Source organism: Triticum aestivum, chromosome 7D, assembly GCF_018294505.1.
Source record: "Triticum aestivum cultivar Chinese Spring chromosome 7D, IWGSC CS RefSeq v2.1, whole genome shotgun sequence".
NCBI classification, from domain to species: Eukaryota; Viridiplantae; Streptophyta; class Magnoliopsida; order Poales; family Poaceae; genus Triticum; species Triticum aestivum.
In genome coordinates this window covers 141,478,192-141,499,634 of record NC_057814.1, presented here as the reverse complement: position 1 = coordinate 141,499,634, position 21,443 = coordinate 141,478,192, and positions in this window count along the sequence as shown.

Below are 21,443 nucleotides of genomic sequence, written 5' to 3'. Positions count from 1 at the left end.
GGCAGGCAACAGATCGGGGCGGCGAGGTCAGTGGGAGGTAGGGGCGGTGGCAGGCGGCGGGGCGGCCTGGGTAGGGCGGCGGGGCAGCTGGGGCAGGGCATCGGCCGCGACAGGCGGTGGGCCGAGGCGGCGGGGGTAGTGGGAGGTGGGGCGGTGGCCGGCGGCTGCAGTGGGGGTCGGGGGAGGAGAGAGATTGGGGCGCAGAGAGAGAAGAGAGAGAGAGGCGTGGGGGTAACGACCGTTATAGGTAATCTTTGTCATCCGCTAGCAGACGGCAAAGAGGTTGGAGGGTGGGCCGTTACAGCATTGCCCTAAATGGACCCCACCCAACCTCTTTGCCTTCTGCTAGCGGACGGTAAAGAACTTGCTGACGGCAAAGAACTGGCTGACAGAAAATTGCATCTTTTCCATCAACCAGTTCGTTGCCGTCTGCTTTTTGTAAGCTGACGGCAAAGACCTTCTGTCGGGTGGTAGGTGCGACATATGCCAACGGGTAGCTTATCATTGTGGGAGCCAGTAAGACATCGTGGGTGTCTGGAAACGGGATAAGGCGAAGACATGTACGACGGCGAATCTTACCCAGGTTCGGGGCTCTCCGTGGAGATAACACTCCTAGTCCTGCTCTGCGGGGTCTCCGCATGATCACTAGATCAATACAAGTAGCTACAAGTGATCCTTGAGCTGTTTGGCTAGGGGAAGAAGAAGGGCAAGGATAGCTCTCCTTTTCTCTCTATGTGGTGTGTAAAACTCTATGAGATCAACCCTTTGCATGGGTGTCCTGGGGGATTTATATAGGCCTACCCCCAGGGGTACAATGGTAATCCGGCTGGGTGCGGGTCCTAGCCGTCAGTGTCTGTGCTCGCCGGCTTCTCCGCCGGCCGTTGGGGCCCGCCGACTGGTGGGTCCCGCCGGCTGCCGGCCTCTTGGCCGACAGGCCGGCCCCACCGCCTGGGGGCCTTGTCGGCGGCTGGTTACTGTTGCCTCGCCCCTGATGACGAGGGCTTTGTCGAGGTAAGCGTGGCTACAGTGCCGCCGCCTGGCGGCCTCTCACTGTAGCCTCACCTCGTCTTGTCTCCTTAATGATGCACATGTTTCGAGGGAGGGAGGTAGCCGGCTATTGGGAGCCGGCTACGCCCCAGGCCGACTAGGGGAGGCCGGGCCGCCTTCGAGCGTCTCTCTGGCTGAAGGGGCCCGCCGCCCGCGGGCCGTACTGGCACCTGTCGTGGGTGATGTCACGGTAAACATGGCTACAGTGCCGCGCCGGACTGGGGATGGCTGACCCGTACGGCGCCCTGTGGCCATGCATGCTCCGGGATTCGGGGGTGGTAGGCTGTACTGCGGCCACGCCCCGTCTTATCACCATTATGTGGGTGCAGCCCTGGTGGGTGCAGTCTTGGCCGGCTTCTGGGAGTCGGCCTTCTTCATGGCCGGCTTCTAGGAGTCGGTCCTCTTGGGGCCGGCTTCCTGGAGTCGGCCATCTCGTAGCTTTCGTCGGGAAGGTTTTTTGAGGCCTAGTCGCCTTCTGGTAGTCGGCCTTGGGGATAGCCGGCCAGAGGAAGGCGGCCCCGTGCTCTGGATGCTTGAAGGCTCGATTGGCCTGGTAATTTTTCGAAGAGCCAGGGGGAGTCGGTTAGGCTACCCGTGGCCATTTACTCCGACAATAGTCCCCGAAGCTGGTTGGGCTTCGAGGCTGAGAGGAGGTCAAGAAGCTCGGTCAGCTTCTTATCTTGACGAGCCAGCAGCTGGGAGCCGGCTTCGGTTGGGTGCGCCGTCTTGGCAAAACTTCTTAAGTCTGAAGGCGGGAGTCGGTTGGTGCGCACGCCGGGTTGCAAACCGGCCGCTCGCCGCCCGCGTACCACGTGGCACCCTCCGGCTGAAAAAAGCCTGCCAACCCACGCGCGCGACAGGACGTCGCCGCAGGCCGGGGGCCCATCACTCCTACGCCTAGGCCCAGGCGCGGATTCTCTGTGGCCCAAAGTGGGCCGCACGCCTTCCGGCGGCAGTTTCTGCACGTCGTTAGGGCGCAATAATCGCGGGACGTGGGGGAGTGGGCGCAGTTAATCCCACGTTCCCCCCACGCCTCACCTCCTTGGCTTCGCCGCACGAGGCTATAAGTAGGGGGAGGAGGGGGAGCGGCAGACGCTCGCATGCTCATCCTCTCTCCGCCATCTTCTTCCTCCTTCTTTCCATTGTAGCAGCATCTTGCCGCCGCGCCGTCCCACCAATCTTTGCACTACCCCGCAGCTTCGCCGTCGCGGGGCCGTGCTTTCTCCGCTGCCGCACCCTTTCTCGCCAGCTTCTCGCCATCATGCAGTACGGCAGAGACTGGGACGGCTCGAACGTCCACACGGACCACATCGACTTCCTCCGCAAGACGCGGCGGTTGCCCGGCAAGGACCAAGTGCAGGTCCGTCTCGCGCCGGAGAAGGAGATCACGCCGGCGCCGGAGGAAGGCGAGCGGGTAATCTTTCGCTCGCACTTCCTGCGCGGCCTCGGTCTGCCTGCGAGCGCCTTCTTCCGCTCCTTCCTCGACTTTTATCAGCTCCAGCCGCACCACCTCACTCCAAACACGGTGGTGCTGCTGTCCGCCTTCGTCACTCTGTGCGAGGGCTTTCTTGGCGTTCTTCCCACCCTCGAGCTCTGGGGGGAATTCTTCCAATCCAAGCTCGGCACCCGCATGCAGGGCGTGCCGGCTCAGAGCGGCGCCTTCATCGCGATGCGGAGGCCGGCAGCTGACAACCCCTTCCCTGTCATCACGCTCATCCAGTCGGTGAAGCGCTGGCAGAAATCGTACTTCTACCTGAAGAACGTCGCCCCGCAAGGCGACTACGTCAACTTCCTGGCTTACGTAGCTGGCCCGCCGGTTGGGAGGCGGCCCCAGTGGTCCAATCGGGCCAGGACGCTGTCGCCGGCTAGAGCCGCCGCCGTCGCCCGACTTTGGGTAATGATCCAGTCGGAGGGCCTGAGTGGGTCCGACCTGCTGGCCGCCTTCGTCGTGCGCCGGGTGCTCCCGCTTCAAAGCTGCTCATCTGATCAGTCAAATGAGCGGCCAACTCGATCCGAGTCGGATGTGCACCAAGGAGATGCCTCATGACAAGGTGGCTCATATGGTGAACTATCTCGCGAACTGCAAGCTCTCCGCAGAGTGGCAGTTTGGCAAGGAGCCGTACTCCCGCGCTCATCCCCCGCCTACGGTATGCTTTCTTTATCTTCTCTTCTTTTAGTTTTGTCACCAAGTTTTTCTTGGCCGACTCTGACCAGTCGGCATGTCTTGGCAGAGCCCTCTCCTTCGACCTGCGGCCGGGACAGCGGGGGCGGATCGCCGATTTCTCCCCGACCGGGCGGAGCATGACTTGGAGGACCCCGACTTGGGGGCGGCCGCCATGGATGACAACACCGAGGCGGGAGGCGGCGAAGCAGGCGGCTCCGGGCTTGGAGCCAGCTTCAACGACTGGCCGGATGACGATGAGGTGGAAATCGTCCCACGCCGCCAGCCGGCTTCCGACCATGGCGTGGGTTCCTCCGCCGCGCCGCCTGCACGGGGCGGCGCGCAGAAGCGCCGGGCCGCGTCGGGCTTGTTCGGCAGTCGGCCGAAGAAGCCCAAGGGCAGGGCGGCGGCGACCAGACGGGATGAGGCGGCCACGAAGGCGGCCCGCTTCCGCGAGGTGGTGAAGCAGCCGCAAACGGTTTCGGCGTAAGTGTAGATTCTTTTGCATATTCCCTCTTCTTTTCTTGTCGATTTCTGAATCCTTGTCTTGTCTCAAAATCAGGGCTCCACTTTCTCTTGAGCGTGTTGCTGCCGCCTTCGTGGTTGGATCGCCGGGAGGATCCCGGAGCACCCGCCGTGTGGACCCCCGCGCCGAGCTTCAAGCGGCGACGGAGCAAAATGCGCGGGAGGCGCGGGAGGAGCGGGAGGCGGAAGAGCTGAGGGCGGCTGCCGCCAAGGCGACGTGGGAGGAGGCGGAGGAGTCAGCGAAGGCACGAGCCGACGCGGCGGCCAAGGCCCAGGCAGAGGCTGCAGCCGCAGCGGCAGCGGAGGGGGCCTTGCTTGTCACCCCCCTGCGTGTCGCGGTGCCCGAGATCCCGGAGCCCCCGCCGGAGGAAGCCGGCGGTGACCTGCCGGGGTTGGAGAGGGAGGACGACGTCGTCGTCCAGGAGAGGGAGGCAGCACCGTCCTCGCCGACTGGGACGGCCCAAGGAAGCCGGCCTAACGCGCCGCCTGCGCAATCGGCTGGAGGCAAGCCGACTATGAGGACGGACCTGGTGGTTCGGTCGCCATCGCGCCAGCGCGCGGGGAAGGCAACTTCGACTCCGGACCCGCAGAAGGCCGTGGGCTCCAGCTCGTCGGCCCAGGACATGGAGACGGCCAGCGCCAGCTCGGGGTGGACGCCGGGTGGTGGGATGGCCGTGGTGAATGTGGCGGCGCAAGAAGTCCGGTACCGGCTTCAGTCCCAGGCCGCAGTGCTGAGGCAGTATAATGACGAGTTCCTCGCGACACGGGCGGCCATTCGGGTGAGTCTTCCCGTTTTTTGCTTCTTGGTCTTGGTTTCTTCCGTCGGGGCGCGTCAGCGCACCCACTGGGTGTAGTGCCCGAGTTCCAAGTCGGCTACTGAGCAGGCGGCTTGGAACTTCTTGGTAGGCTTTGTTTGCTATCTTGTTCTCATTCGCTTCTCTGTCCAACTTGCAGGACTACCATAACCTCCGTGCGGCTGCCTTCAACTCCCAGGCTCGGGAGCTTACCCAGAAGACTGCTTATCTAACTGAAAGCCGGAGTAAGTGCTTCATCTTTTATCTCACGTCGGGGCGCGTCAGCACACCCACTGGGTGTAGTCCCCGAGATTCGGGCCGACTGCTGAGCAGTCGGGTCGGATCTTTCTTGACGACTTCTTTCTTATTGCTCTTTTCTTCTCTGCCATATCTGCAGCGGCCAACGCCAAACTGAGAGAGCAGCTGGGTGGGACCCAGGCCGCCCTTCGTGCTAAGGAAGCCGAGTTCGACGCCTTGGCCCAGAACCAGGAGGAGAGCCACAAGGCGGCCCTGAAGGCGGTGCAGGATAGCGAGGCTGCCCTCCAAGCCGAATATGAGACCAAGGCGGCGAGCTGGGCCAAGGCGAGGCAGTCGTTGATCGACGGCTACGGCCAGATCGAAGACTTGGTTGACGGTAGGCCGCCTTCTTCTTCCTTCCTTGCTTGCCGCTTGCCGTTTGCTTCACTCTCTAACTTTGTTTTTTCTCTCTTCTTTCTCTCTCTTTCTTTCTTGTGCAGAGTACTTCCCTGGTTACTCTACTGCCGCCAACCAGGTCGTCGAGGCCCACCGCGAGGCGCAAAGGCAAGCTGGCGCTGAGATCGCGTCGAACGCTCGCCGGTCGGTTGAGGAACAGCTCCTGGCGATTCAAGCCCGCCTCCAGCCGGCTCACCGCATGCTCCGCCGGCTTCAACGTGTTGGGGCGCAGGTGCTGGCCGCTCTCTGGCCCGGCGAGGTGATTCCCCGCACCCCCAATCGGACTGCCGACTGGCTGGAGGTAGCGGCCGGCCGCTTCGAGGCCTGGAAGGCTTCTGCAGCTCGGTCAGGCGCCAGGCGGGCGCTGGAGTTCGTCAAAGCCTGGTATCCTGAGCTGAGCTTGGGCCAGCTGGCCACCTGGCGGCAGGAGGCCGACACGGAGCTGGAGCCGGCGCGGCCGGCTATCATCCAGCGTGCCTCGGCGATCGCCGACACCAGCGCCTTTGCTCCTGAGGTGGATGATAACGGCGTAGCCCAGCGGGAGGAGTGGTTCGGGCTGAACCCAGCAGATGGCAAGGACTCGGAAGAGGAGATCGACTCCAGCGACGAGGGCGAGGAGGAGGAGGAGGGTGAAGACGCCGTGCCAGATGGTGGAGCAGCCGGCCAGCCTCAGCTTGACCATGCCTCCAGCACCAAGGCGCGTGCGAGCGCAGCGCCTGCAGCCGGCGATGATCAAGCCGAGACTCACCAGTCGGCCACTCCTCCAGCCGGCGCTGCCGTCTCCACTGACCAGCCCGGCTCCCCTGTTGCGCCCTTAGCCTAATCTGCCGCCTTTACTTTCCTGTTTTATTACTCTTTGAACAATATTTTTATAAGTTTGCGCAGTTCCACCCACTGGGGGTGTATTCAAACTATATTGACTGCCGGCCTGTTAAAGGCCTTATGTGTAAATATAATCATGCATGTGTTTGGCTTTCCATTGTTCTTGCTTTTCATCCTTTGGCTGTTTCCTTTGCCGCCCTCCCTTGGTTGCCGCCTTCCCAACCGGACAGCTGCTCTGCAGTCTGTGGATGGAGAAGTGCTTGGCCGGTTGGGAGGGCAAGTACTCTAGCTTTCTTGGATTGTAGCGAAGTGACTGGGAAGCCGGCCAGCCGGCTGTTCTGACAGCCGGTAGGCGTGGTGGGAGGCTGGCTTGTGTTATATAAGTTCGTTAGTCCTTGGCCGTTTTTCGTGTGGGCATCCTTTCCTGCCTTTGGCTCTTGCCAGTCGGACAGTCGGTTCTTCGAGCTGCGACTTACAACAAGAGAGGGCTCGGGTGCTGGCACACTACTTGTCTGACTTCAGGTAGAACTTTTAGTATAACTCAAGGCGGCCAGTCCCCGGGCCGACTAGTCGAACCCGGTGCCAGATAGAGAATCAAATGTAATAGTACATTCATGGGTATGACAGTCGTCATTCATAGATAAAGGAGGTTAGTCCCCGAGTGCGCCTCGGGGGACCCGTTGTCTTGTACTTAATACAAAAAGGTAGCGTGATACATACTGCTTTTAACTGTAAAATCTTCTCAGGAGATTGGCGTTCCATGGTCGTTCCGACTCCTTGCCGGAATCATCCCTCTTGCGTGCCCTCGGCTTCTGTGCGTCGATCTGGTAGTAGGAGTCGTTGCCTAGGGCCTTGCTGATGACAAAAGGGCCTTCCAAGGGGCCGAGAGCTTGTGCTGGCCGGTTGTTCACTAGATCAGCCGGAGCACAAGATCGCCTTCTTGGAAGGATCTTGGCTTGACCTTCCGGTTGTGGTAACGGCGCAAACCCTGCTGGTAGATGGCGGACCCGCTGAGTGCTAACAACCGGCCTTCTTCCAGCAGGTCGACACCGTCTTCTCGTGCTTCCTTGGCCTCCACCTCCGTGTACATGGTGACCCGAGGCGAGTCGAACTCGATGTCAGTTGGGATGACAGCCTCGGCACCATATACAAGGAAGAAAGGAGTGAAGCCGGTTGACTTGTTCGGGGTAGTACGCAGACTCCAGAGGACAGCCGGCAGCTCATCGAGCCAGCAGCCGGTCGAACGCTCCAGTGGTACGACCAGTCGGGGCTTGATGCCGGAGAGGATGAGGCCATTTGCTCGCTCGACCTGGCCGTTTCACTATGGGTGGGCAACGGACGCTAAGTCCAGTCGGATGCCCTGTGTCGCGCAGAAACGTGCCAGTGCTCCCTTGGCAAAATTCGTGTCGTTGTCGGTGATGATGTTGTGTGGGATACCATACCGAGTGGTGATGTCTGCGATGAATGTCACGACAGTTGGCTCGTTCAGCTTCTTGATTGGCTTCGCTTCAATCCACTTGGTGAATTTGTCCACGGCGACAAGCAGATGTGTCATGCCGCCGCGGGCTGTCTTGAATGGGCCCACCATGTCCAACCCCCAAACGGCAAAGGGCCAGGTGAGGGGGATGGTCTTGAGTGCAGAAGCCGGCAGGTGTTGCTTGGAGCCGAAGACTTGGCATCCTTTGCAGCATTTGACTAATTCCATGGCGTCTTCCAAAGTAGTCGGCCAGAAGAAACCATGGCGGAATGCTTTGGCGACAAGTGATCTTGAGGCCGTGTGGTGGCCGCATTCTCCTTGGTGGATATCCTTGAGGATTGCTATGCCCTTCTCTGGCTCGACGCAGCGCTGGAAGACTCCAGTGACGCTACGCTTAACAAGTTCTCTGTTTATTATTGCGTATGCTCCGGCTCGGCGTTGAACTAGTCTTGTCGAGATCTCATCAGTCGGCAGCTCTCTGTGTTACTAGGAAGTTGAGGATGAGCTGGGCCCATGATGGAGCTGTGACTTCTTCTGTTGTCAGTACGGCTATTGTGACTCGGGTGCGTGGGTTGGGTGGTGAAGGTTGGAGTCGGCCACCGCCTGTTGTGTCGTTTCAGTCCCCGGGCCGACTGCTGCAGTCCCCGGGCCGGGTTCTGAAGTCCCCGAGCCGGGTGCGACTACGGCAGTCCCCGGGCCGCTTGTCGAGGTCCCCGAGCCGCCTGCTGGGTTCCCCCAGTCGGATCCGACTGCATCAGGGGCAGGCGGTACGAAGATGGAGTCTGATTCTGGAGACGGCTTGACACACGGTTTGAGGAGGCGCTGGAGAGAGACGCCGGTTGGTATAGCTTGTCGGGTGGAGCCGATCCGTGCCAGGGCATCTGCTTGCTCGTTGTAGGCCCGTGGCACGTGGAGGAACTCGCACCCTTCAAAGTATCCGCTGATTTCCTGGACGAGGAATCGATAGCTCGCCATGTTTGCGTCCTTGGCGTCCCAGTCGCCAGATGACTGCTGGACCACCAAATCCGAGTCGCCATAACACAGGATCCGGCGTATGCTGAGTTCTTTGGCTATCCGGAGCCCGTGTATGAGCGCCTCATACTCAGCCACATTGTTGGAGGTGGCAAAATGGATTTGCAATGTGTATCTGAGCTTGTCGCCCTTGGGAGAGGTGAGGACGAGGTCGGCTCCCAAGCCGGTGCGCATCTTGGATCCATCAAAGTGCATCCGCCAATGAGTGGAGTCGGGAGCCGGCGGTAGGTACTGGGTCTCAGCCCAGTCGACAAGGAAGTCGGCCAATGCTTGGGACTTGATGGTGGTGCGGGGCTGGTAGAATATCGTGTAAGGAGCCAGCGCAATGGCCCACTTAGCCACCCGGCCGGATGCATCCCGGCTGCCTATGATCTCGGCAAGCGGGGCAGTGCATACGACCGTGATGGGATGCTCTTGAAAGTAGGGCGTCAGCTTCTTGGCGGCGAAGTACACTCCATAGCACATCTTCTGGTAATGCGGGTAGTTTTGCTTCCAGGTGGACAGTACTTCGCTTAAATAATATACCGGCCTCTGGACTAACTGAGCTCGGCCTTCTTCTGGTCGCTGGACCACGATGACTGTACTGACCACTCGGCTAGTCGCAGCAATGTAAAGGAGCATGGGCTCTTTCTCAGTCGGTGCTGCCAGGACAGGTGGTGTGGTCAGCATCTTCTTCAACTCGTGGAAAGCTTGGTCTGCTTGGTCGTTCCACTCGAAGTGGGTGGACTTCTTCATGAGTCGGTACAGGGGGAGAACCTTTTCCCCTAGCCGGCTGATAAAGCGGTTTAGGGAGGCCAGGCACCCGGTAAACTTCGGAACGTCTCGCAACTTGGTAGGAATCTCCATCCTCTCTATGGCCTTGATCTTCACTGGGTTGCACTCAATGCCGCGTTCGGAGACCAAAAGCCTAGAAGCTGGTCGGCCGGTACTCCGAACACGCATTTCTCAGGGTTGAGCTTGATCTGGAATCAGCGCAAGTTGGCAAATGTTTCTCTGAGGTCTTCCAGCAGGGTGCCGCGCTTCTCCGTCTTCACCACAATATCGTCTACATAGACGTGGGCATTTCTGCTGAGTTGCTCGAGGAGGCATTTCTGCATGCAACGCTGAAAAGTGGCACCGGCATTCCTCAAGCCGAATGTCATAGTTAGGTAGCAGAAAGCTCCGAATGGTGTGATGAAGGTGGTCTTCAGGCGGTCGGCTGGGTCCAACTTGATCTGGTGGTATCCTTAGTAAGCATCCAAGAAACTCAACAGCTCGCATCCGGCTGTGGAGTCTATCACTTGATCGATCCGTGGTAGGGCAAATGGATCTTTGGGGCAGGCTTTGTTGAGGCTGGTGTAATCTATACACATACGCCATTTATTGTTCTTCTTCAACACCAAGACCGGGTTGGCAAGCCACTCTGGAAAAAACACCACCATAATGAAGCCGGTGGCCAGGAGCCAGGCTATCTCTCCTCCTACGATCCTTCTCTTCCCCTCCGACAGTCGGCGGAGAGGCTGCTCGACTGGTTTCGCGTCCGCTCGGACATGTAGCTTGTGCTCGGTGAAATCCTTCGGAACACCCGGCATGTCCTTTGGGGACCATGCAAAGATGTCCCGATTCTCACGGAGGAAGTCGACGAGCTCGCCTTCCTATTTACTGTCCAGGTTTGCACCAATGACAGCAAACCTCTCTGGGTTCTCCGGGTCCAGAGGTATCTTCTTTGTCTCCTTGACCGGCTGGAAGGAGCCCTGAGCATCATATTCCTTGGGGCTGGGGGACAGGGCCGGCTGCTTGCCGTCCATGGCCACGACTCGGTCCAGCATCTTCTTCTCTTCAGCAATCACGAGGGACTCGGCCAGTCGGCTGCTGGTCGCAGCGCACTCGATGGACTTCTTGTAGTCTCCGGCTATGGTGATGATCCCCTTTGAACTCGGCATCTTCATCTTGAGGTAGGCGTAGTGGGGCACAGCCATGAACTTGGCCAGGGCATGTCGGCCAAGCAAGGCGTGGTAAGGGCTCTCTAGATCCACTACTTCAAACCAGATCGCTTCTCGGCGAAACTGATCCTTGTCTCCGAAGAGAACATCCATCTTGATCTTGCCGATTGGGGAACAGGACAGGCCTGGTACGATGCCATGGAACACAGTCCGGCTTGGCATGAGCTGCTTCGCCTTGAGGTTCAACTTCTCCATGGTGTCGCGGTACAGTATGTTGATGCTGCTTCCACCATCAATCAGCACGCGGGAGAAACGGGCAGCTCGCCTTTCCGTCGCGAGGGTGGCGTCCAACACCAATGCGTAGGAGCCGGGAGACGGCATCACCTCTGGGTGATCGGCCCGGCTCCAGCTGATAGGCCTTTCAGACCAATGCATGAACTCGAGGTTGCTGGAGGCGACCGCGTTGACTTCTTGGTGCTGTCGGCGCCGACTCCGCTTGTCTTCAATCTGGCTCGTGAAGACGACGTAGGCGGCGTGCTCATCTGGGAACTCATCCTGAATGGCTCCGACTGCTGGTCGAACAGCCGGCTGCTGAGGGGCTGGAGGCGGCGAGCCAGGAGGTGGAGGTGGCACCAGCCCCTCACCCTTGGAGATCCGCGTGAGCCAATGGCACTTCCGGGTCATGTGGTTGGACGGCTTCGCGCCGCTGTGGAACTTGCAGGGGACATCGAGGGTTTGCTCGTAGGAGAAGGTCGGCTGCCAAGCCGGCCTGCCTCCCTTCTTCTTGGGCGCGGGCCGCTCTTCGGGCTGTTCGTCTTCGATGGTGGCTACTTGCCGACTGGTGGAAGGCGGCATAGGGGCCTTGCGCTTGTGGTCGTTCTGGTAGGGGCGTCGGTTGGAGTCACCAGCCGGCGTCTTGGGAGCCGGAGCGAGCACCTTTCAAGAGGCGTCCACTCGGAGCTCGGTCTTCATCAAGGAATCGGCCGTGGCGTACTTGTCCGCTATGATCAGCAGCTCGTCGAGGGTAGTCGGCTCGTCGCAGAGGAGTCGGTGCTTGAGGAGGGTGCCCTCTCGGCACCCGGCGGTGAAGTACTCTATGGCTTGAACCTCGTGCACCCCCTCGCAGGAGTTGCGGAGCTCGGCCCAACGCGTGAGGTAGTCGCGAGTCGATTCGCTGGGCCCTTGGACGCATAAGGAGAGCTGGCGGGGCTTGGAAGGCCGCTTCTATGTGCTGGTGAAGTTGCGGACGAAGAATTCCGTGAAGTCTAGCCAGCTGTTGACGCTGTAGGGCTTGAGGCTGTTCAGCCAGGTGCGTGCCGTGCCTTGAAGCATGAGAGGGACGTACTTCACGGCAACGCGCCTGTTGCCGTTTGCTATGCTGACTGCGGTAGAGTAGTCGATCAACCAATCTTCCGGCTTCACGGAGCCGTTGTATTTTGGCGTGTCTCTTAGGAGTGAGAACCCTTTGGGGAAGGGCTCGTCGCGGATGCGGGGGCCAAAGCAAGGCGGGCCAACATCATCTTCTTCTTCTAGCGCCAGGGATCGCGCTAGGCGGTCGATCCGGTGGCGGGCATCATTCTCGCCGACTCCTTCGCGGTGGCCTAGTCGGCCACCGAGACTCGGATGCGTGACAGGCGGCGGGGTGGGATATCCCTCCCCACAAGGCGGGGGGGAGGCGGATGGCGTTGTCGTTCCACCGCTCGGGGGCGGCCTTCTGCGTCGCGCTCAATGGTGACCCGAGTCCGGCTGCGGCTAGCAGCCGGCTCCTTGTCTTTTCTTGCGCGGGCGCCGCTTGCAGTCGGCATCCGGGATGTCGCGGCATGTTCTCGGCGTGGGGGAGGACTCTCAGCGCGGGCTCCGGCTTCATGCCGTTCTGCGGCCGCGTCGATCAGCTGCTGGATGCGTCTAGTCATGTAGGGGAGCTCATCAGCCCCCAGCCCATTTAGCTCGTCAACGGCCGCCTGAGCGGCATGCAGGTTCTCGAGTGGCGTGGCGTAGACTGGGCGGTCTGCTCCCAGCATGCTGGCGATGGCCGCGCCGCGCTTCTTGACGAGGCCGGCTCGGCTCGGCCCGCCAGGAGGCGGCGTACCAAAGGCGGCGCGGTCGATTTTGCGCTGGTGAGCCTCAGTGAGGCGTCTCATGGACGCTATCTTCTGGCCCTCCGCGATGAGGGCGAGGCGGCGTGCCTCCAGAGTCTCGGCGTCGCCGTCGGCCGGGATGGGGATGGACAAGTCGTGCAGCGCCGCTTGTAGGGCGTCGTGGGCATTCTCGCCCGAGACGGCGCCGTGGCTGATGACCAGCACCTCCGTGATAGCGCTGCTGCCACTGTTGGCTCGAGGGAGAGGCTCGTCGACGATCACCACGTTGATGGGGAAGGCGTCAAGCGATGCCGTGTCGGAGTCGACAAGCATCGGGTCGGTGGAGCTGACCGACTCCAAGTCCACAGCAAGCTCGCTGGAGACGTGAAGCTGGTCGAGGAGGCTGACGAGGCGGCTCTCGGGGTAGTCTTTGCCCGCGTCAGACGTAGGCTCGTCGGAGATGCGAGTCTCGCCAAGAAGGTCGGCGAGGCAGCTCGCCGCGCAGGCGTCGTCGACGCCTTGCAGCGCGTCAGGGCAAGCGCCATCGGGCGTAGCGGGCTAGCTACGCTCGCGGGGGAGAAAAAAGGTTCCCGTCCAGAACAGGTCTCCGGACGACGGTGCACCTGGCCCCACGGTGGGCGCCAAATGTCGGGTGGTAGGTGCGACATATGCCAACGGGTGGCTAATCATTGTGGGAGCCAGTAAGACATCGCCGGTGCCTGGAAACGGGATAAGGCGAAGACATGCACGCCGGCGAATCTTACCCAGGTTCGGGGCTCTCCGTGGAGATAACACCCCTAGTCCTGCTCTGCGGGGTCTCCGCATGATCACTAGATCAACACAAGTAGCTACAAGTGCTCCTTAAGCTATTTGGCTAGGGGGAGAAGAAGGGCAAGGCTAGCTCTCCTTTTCTCTCTATGTGGTGTGTAAAACTCTATGAGATCAACCCTTTGCATGGGTGTCCCAGGGGGTTTATATAGGCCTACCCCCAGGGGTACAATCGTAATTCGGCTGGGTGCGGGTCCCAACCTTCAGTGTCTGTGCTCGATGGCTTCTCCGCCGGCCGTTGGGGCCCGCCGACTGGTGGGTCCCGCCGGCTGCCGGCCTCTTGGCCGACAGGCCGGCCCCACCGCCTGGGGGCCTTGTCGGCGGCTGGTTACTGTTGCCTCGCCCCTGACGACGAGGGCTTTGTTGAGGTAAGCGTGGCTACAGTGCCGCCGCCTGGCGGGCTCTCACTGTAGCCTCACCTCGTCTTGTCTCCTTAATGATGCACATGTTTCGAGGGAGGGAGGTAGCCGGCTATTGGAGCCGGCTACGCCCCAGGCTGACTAGGGGAGGCCGGGCCGCCTTCGAGCGTCTCTCTGACAGAATGGGCCCGCCGCCCGCGGGACGTACTGGCGCCTGTCGTGGGTGATGTCGCGGTCAACATGGCTACAGTGCTGCGCCGGACGGGGGATGGCTGACCCGTACGGCGCCCTGTGGCCATGCATGCTCCGGGATTTGGGGGTGCTAGGCTGTACTGCGGCCACGCCCCGTCTTATCACCGTTATGTGGGTGCAGCCCTGGTGGGTGCAGTCTTGGCTGGCTTTTGGGAGTCGGCCTTCTTCATGGCCGGCTTCTGGGAGTCGGTCCTTTTGGGGCCGGCTTCCTGGAGTCGGCCATCTCGTAGCTTTCTTCGGGAAGGTTTTTTGAGGCCGGGTCGCCTTCTGGTAGTCGGCCTTGGGGATAGCCGGCCAGAGGAAGGCGGCCCCGTGCTCTGGATGCTTGAAGGCTCGATTGGCCTGGCAATTTTTCGAAGAGCCAGGGGGAGTCGGTTAGGCTACCCGTGGCCATTTACTCCGACACCTTCTTTGTCGTCAGCTAGCAGGCGGCAAAGAACTGACAGACGACAAATTCTCCGATTCCAGTAGTCTGAGGTTGTCTAGGACTAGGATAAATAGGAAGGCTCCCCCTAGATATGTGCATCATCAAAATGGATATGCTAGTTGAAGCACAATGGACATACCAAAAGGAAAAAAAGACCTCCCCTAAATCCTAGAACAAAGTGGGGGTGTAGAAATGTGAAATAGACACACCAAAAAAATTTCATTGCACACTAGGGTGAGATCGTAAGATCTCATGTATAAATCATGTCAAAAATCTTACAAGGTGGAGTGTGTTACATGCATAGTGTATACATAGATTTTCCCACAAAGGTACTAAGCGACAAGACCAACTATAGGATCCAAAGTATGTCTAGATGGGGGTTATTAGACCACATGACTAAATAAAACTTATCCTTTCTCCAATTTTAATTGTAGCAGGTTTTAGCAATTCTACCAAGTCAAGATACACCCTACACATGCAAGTCTAAGAGTTGTGTAGCGGAAAGTAAAGACTTTGCATATGAACATAAAGGAGGGATCAGAGAAATCAAATGTAATGAAGAGACAATGATTTTTGGCATGGTTCCTCCTCTTCTTCTTTTTCTTCTTCTTCTTCTTCTTCTTGTTCTTCTTCTTCTTCTTCTTCTTCTTCTTCTTCTTCTTCTTCTTCTTTTCTTCTTCTTCTTCTTCTTCTTCCTCTTCTTCTTCTTCTTTTATTATTTTTCATCTTTCATCTTTCTTCTTTACCTAAACTAAAACCTAAACTAAATGTAAACCTAAACCTAAAAAAACTAAATCTAATAAAACAGAAGAAAAAAACAGAAAAAGAGGAGCAGAGATCTCACCTTGGGACGGGGGTGGCCGGTGCAGGAGCGGGCCGATGGAGGAGGGGCGGTGGAGGAGCTGCCCGGTGGAGGAGGGCTGCCGCAAGGGAGGGGCGGCACCATGGCTTGCCTCACGGTAGGGCTCCAGCATCCGCCGCAAGGGAGAGGCGGAGCGGCCTGGGGCACTGGGAGGCGAGGGCGGTGGCAGGTGGCGGGGCAGCCTGGGCAGGGTAGCGGCTGTCGTGGTACTAAGACTGACAGTAGAATAGGGGGGGTAAGTATGGAGAGGAAAGATCCTAGCAATGGCGAAGTTGTACACACGAGTTTTATGAGTTCAGGCCCTTCTCGGAAGAAGTAACAGCCCTACGTCTCGGAGCCCGGAGGCGGTCGACTGGATTATGTATGTGTGTGTTTACAGGGGTGCGAACTTGTGCCTGTGGAGGGGGGTGGCTTATATAGAGTGCGCCAGAACCCCAGCCAGCCCACGTTACAAGGGGTTTAAGGTACATCAAGAGGGGGCGTTACTGGTAACGCTAGTAATAAAGAGACATAATGACCATTAAAGCTATGATGTAATGTCCGACCGTTGCAGTGCGGAGTGGCTTTAGATCTTCTGGCGGTCGAGTGACAGTCTCCATGGTCGAGTGATTTCAAGTCATCCAAGTGGAATGCCTCATGGTCGAGTGGATGATGACTCCTCTTTGAATGCTTCTAGTTTTAGGGTAATGTCCTAGGGGAGGGTGTCTAGGTCAGGCCTATGACCCTACCCTAGGTACATGGCTTCATCATTAGCCCTCGAATGGTTCAGGGTTCGAGTGGAGAAGGAGTTGATAATCTCTCCGATTCAACTTTTGCGCTTCGGAAACGTCTTGTCCAAGGATCAAACGAACAATCATGATGACTTCAAATTCTTGTTCAGTCGCCTTGATCCATTCTTGGTTTTGTCGAGTGAACTTTCATTGTTAAGCTTCGACTGTTGGTATGGGAAAAAATCTTCCGTCTGACGGGTTGTTCTGCTGCCCGCGGATCTCGCGGGATTTTGAATTTTCGGGAAGCGCGTGGGGCGGAGGAGGAAGCAGCAATCGGGCTGGATAAGGCAGGGCCACCTCGATTTCTGCGCCGCCTTTTTCGCCATGTATCGCTCGCGCGACTGTTGCGGGATTTGATAAGATCGCCCGGGTCCACAAGTCAGTCACTCGGAAGCAACCTCATATAAGGCGTCGGTCCGGGGTTTTTGAACAGTGCGCTCTCATTCTTCCTCTTCCTTCTCTGTTTTCTCCACCGCATCCGCTCCTGCCCCGGCGCCGCTGCTCCGTTCAATCTCTGTCTGCTACGATGGGGAAGGAGAAGACGGTGGCATTGGAGCGCGCGAAGAAGGCGACGGCGAAGGCAAAGGGGAAGAAGTCCAGCCGGGGCGGATCTTCCTCGAGGTCCGGCCTGCCGCCCGGCTGGATCCAGGGCGATTGGATTCGCTCAGCGATCCGTCAAGACGACATCGACGACCTGTCGAGGGGGGACTGATCCCCCAGGAATCGGCGCGGCTCCCGGGGGACGAGATCGAGCCGCGGCCACGGGAGGGTGAGTGTGTTCTCCTCGTTACTCACATCGACCGCGGGTTTTCTATGCCTCCCCATCCTTTCTTTCGAGGTTTCTTGAACTTCTTTGGGGCGCAACTCCATCACTTTACCCCAAACACCATCGTGTATCTTGCTGCTTTCGTGTCTATGTGCGAGAACTTCCTGGGTTGTCGACCACACTGGGGTATCTTCAAGCACATATTCACGTGTCGTTCTCAGTCGGTCAAGAAGGCCAACCCGAGTGCCGAGAGGACGCATGTGATCAAGATGTGCGGGGGTCTTGGAATTCAAATGAGGGGTAAAAGCTCTTTCCCAACCATGATCCTTCCCGAGTCGGTCCGAGGGTGGCAGTCGACCTGGTTCTAGTGCAAGGACCAGCCGACTCCAAGACAGTTGACTGGACTTCCCCCCTTTTCCGTGGCGCGAGTGAAGAAGCCCTCCACCTTGAAAGTAATCCCAGAGGAGAAGGCACAGGTGAAGGTGCTGGTCGAGCGAGTAGTTCAGCTTGTCCGTGATGGGGCAACCGGCATGGATCTGTTGGAGGTCTCCTCAGGTGACGCATTCAACCACTTCAAGCTTGTGACCATCCGATGTGGATGTATTCGGGCACTGACGACTCCACTCGGATCCATCCAGAGGAAGTCGATGAAGCTACATTGGAGGGGTGGCTGAGGGGTATCACTGGCAACAAAGATAACCCTAGGGGATCCAGGAGGATCCCTCCACTCAACAACACGTACGAAACAGACAAGGTACAACTCCAAATGGTCGAGTGTCTTCTTGATTTATCAAATAACTGTTTGCTGTCACCCGACTGACTTCTTTCTTGATTGTTGTCTTCCAGGCCCTGACTGAGATGTACTCAATGCCCAACGGAGAGCAGGAGCAGGACCCAGAGGGAGAGGCGAGCGGAGGCGAGAGTGGCGAGTGGCATTCCGATGGTGAAGAGGACGAGGATAGCGACGACCCGAGCGATGAAGAAGAGGTCGACTCTCCTCCCCGTAGGGAAAGGCGGTCCAAGCACACCCACGATCCAGCCAGCGTCCGCGGCAAAGCGACCGTGCAAACCGGGCAGTCATCAAAGCGCCCTCGGACGTCCTCTCCAGTATCGACTAAAAAGGAACCGAAGCACCCGAAAGTTGCGCCGTCCAAACCGCCGAAGGCCTTGCCTAAGATCAAAGTGGCCATCCCCATTGCTTCCGGGTATTAGTTGGACTTGATTTCTTGGTTTAGTATGAATTTGGATTTGAGTCGACTCATTTCAGCAGACATGACCGACTGAATTCTGGAATTTGCAGTGCTGCTACCTCTGGGACTTCTGCTTACAAGAATGAGGACAAGGAAACGGAGGATGCAGTCACCTCTAATCCGAGTACCACTCTCATAATCTTGTCTTTATTTTCTCGACTGTTTTGTTGGTCGACTGAGTTCTGGTGGTCGATCTTTTTCCCAGCTCTTCCCAATGTAATTGACCTTCCGTATGATGATGAAGATGTGCCGCTGAGGCCCAGGAAAAGAGGAAACAGGAAGACGTCAGCCGACAAGGCGCCTCTGTCGACGCCGGTGACGGAACCGGTGGTCCAGGAAGCCGGCGACACCAATCGGACTGCTGTGATGTTTGCCATACCGCTGACGAGTGCCCAGCCTTCAGCGTCGACTGCCCAGACTCCAGTCGATCCATCTTCACTCTTCGCCGCACATCACGTCCGAGAGGACCAAACGGGTGCTGCCAAGGAGGCTATTCGCCAAGCGAGCATCATGATGGAGCGGATGAAGGTGATCCGAGAGGCTAGCCAAGCTGCTTACGACGCCAGTTCAGCACTTTAGAGCAACGTCCAGGTTAGTTGATCACCGACTGACCCTTCAGCTTGCCGCTTGTTCTGCTAGGATATGGTACCTGAAAACTTTCTTGGAGGAATCTTTCCATCGGTTTGCGCTTTGCATTTGTCCACCCACTGGGTGTTTTAACTTGTCACTAAGTAAACTAGCACTTTGAGCTGACTATGTTGTTGTCGATTGAATCTTTGAACCAGTGGGGGCACGCTGAGTGCACCCACTGGGTGTAGTCCCCAAGACCATAGTTGACTGCGGGCAGTCGACTATGGTCTGAGAATCGGAATTTCCTCACTCGACCTAGACGGACCATGGCGAGTGGAACCTGAACCAGTGGGGGCACGCTAAGTGCACCCACTGGGTGTAGTCCCCGAGACCGTGGTCGACTGCAGGCAGTCGACTATGGTCTGAGAGCAACTTTTTTTAACACTCAACCTGGACAGACCGTGTCGAGTGAAAACCGGACCAGTGGGGGCACACTAAGTGCACCCACTGGGTGTAGTCCCCGAGACAACTGTTGGATGTTTGATTTGGCAGTATTCTTAGAATTTGCCGACTTTAATGCTTTATCTCTCCGAAATAACCAATCTTTCCATCCGTCGACTGACTTGTTCTTTGGTTGCAGAAATCTTGTGAACTTGGAGCTCGTTTTGCTGACCTGGAGAGGCAGCAGATTCAACTCAACCTCGATCTAGAGCTGGCCAAGACAAATCTGCAGAAAGGCAAGGATGAAGCCGCTGGTAAGAAAGACTTGCCGACTCATTTATCTCTGAACTGAATTTCATTCTGCTTTTTCTGAACCAAGCATTGACTCTTTCAGAGAAACTGAACCAAGCTCTGGCAAAAAAGAACCAAGATCTAGCGGCCGCACAGAAAATAGCTGATGAGAAAACTGCACTCGCAGAACAGAAGCTAGCTTCAGTCGGCAAACTGGAGGAAGAAAACGCCAAGCTAAAAACTGTCCTTGACGAAGCCAATAAGGAAGCGACTCGCCTGAAAAAGGACAAGAACAATCTGAACGAGAAGATGGAAGGCATTGCTCGCAAGAGGGACGATCTGGAGAACTATGTGGGAGGCCTTGCTATGAAGTTGTTCGTCATGCTTGAAGGTATTTTCTTTGACCCGACTGACTTGTTACTGTCGACTCGACATACAACCATTGACTCATCCTTGAATTGTGCATGAAGAATTTTGCCGGAACTTCGAGGAAGAAACTGGGTGAGTCGAGACAAGCTTGGACCCCATCTAATTTCCAGTGAAAGACGAAGTTGCCATGAATGTACTCCGATTGGAATCTCGTGTTGCTGGTGTTATTGATTATCTTGCTCGACTGAAGGTTGCAATGTCGCGAATCGAGACAACACTCTGGCCAGGGGCAACGCTCCAAAATGACCTCGAGTCTTTGATGACTCGACTTAATGAGATTCCCGGTCGAGTGCAAGAATGGAAGAAATCTTCTGCCCGGTGCGGCGCTGATGTGGCTCTGTCTTTGGTTCGTGTCCATTGCAAGGAAGCGCGAGGAGAGAACCTGGCAGCGATCAAGGTTGCCAACACCAAGAGGCATGACTTCCAATCTTTCATGGAGACCTTCATTGCTGCTGCCACTCGGATTGCCGACAGAATCGACCTGGACGAATTCGTCGAGCCTGCCAGCCCTCCTACTGCGGAGTGAACAAACTTTTATGCCCCACCTTAAATTTGCCTCGGAATGCCGAGTGATTTTGTAACCGTTAAACTCCTTCGGGCTTGATGCCCAAGTACTTTAATCCGCGGTCGGAACCTTAGGATTTATCTGGATTTGGTTTATCTCCGAATATGCTTGTGCTTGCCTTCGAGAGGAATTTGTTCTTCACTCGGAATATTTTTTTGTACTTCAGATCCAGCTCTGGGGAAGAGGTTCCAGTCGACCTGCACCTCATCGTCCTTGCGGATGAGGATGGAGCGCACATTATACTTGTGGCACAGCTCTGAGGAGAAGGTTGCAGTCGACTTGCACCTCGTCGTCCTTGCGGATGAGGATGGAGCGCAGATTGTATTTGTGGCGTAGCTCCGAGGAGAAGGTTGTAGTCGACCTGTACCTCGTCGTCTTTGCGGATAGGGACATGTTTCAAACTTAGGCGAGTACAGGATTGCAGCTAAGCCCCCGAGTGGGAGGGTTGCTCGCCACTCAGTGGGATTTTTCAAACTTAGGCGAGTACTGGACTGCAGCTAAGCCCTCGAGTGGGAGGGTTGTTCGCCACTCGGTGGGATTTTTCAAACTTAGGCGAGTACTGGACTGCAGCTAAGCCCCCGAGTGGGAGGGTTGCTCGCCACTCGGTGGGATTTTTCAAACATAGGCGAGTACAGGACTGCAGCTATGCCCCCGAGTGGGAGGGTTGCTCGCCACTCGGTGGGATTTTTCAAACTTAGGCGAGTACTATACTGCAGCTAAGCCCCCGAGTGGGAGGGTTGCTCACCACTCGGTAGGATTTTTCAAACTTAGGTGAGTACTGGACTACAGCTAAGCCCCCGAGTGGGAGGGTTGCTCTCTACCCAGTACTGGGGCGGGAGTTCGGGAGTATTGCCATAACTCGTATAACGGATGCTTTTCGAAGGTTGAGGTACACGATTTCCGAAGGTTTCTTGGTTATGTGTTGACGGATGGATACAGCTGGATCTAGGGATTGCTAGTTTGGGTGATATATTTTGTGTCCCCTGTATCCCCAACACCAGATTGCATAACCAGAAAGTTTCAGGAGTTTATAAGTGGGAATTCAAGTAGCTCCTAGGATATCCTTCCGACAGACGCATGAT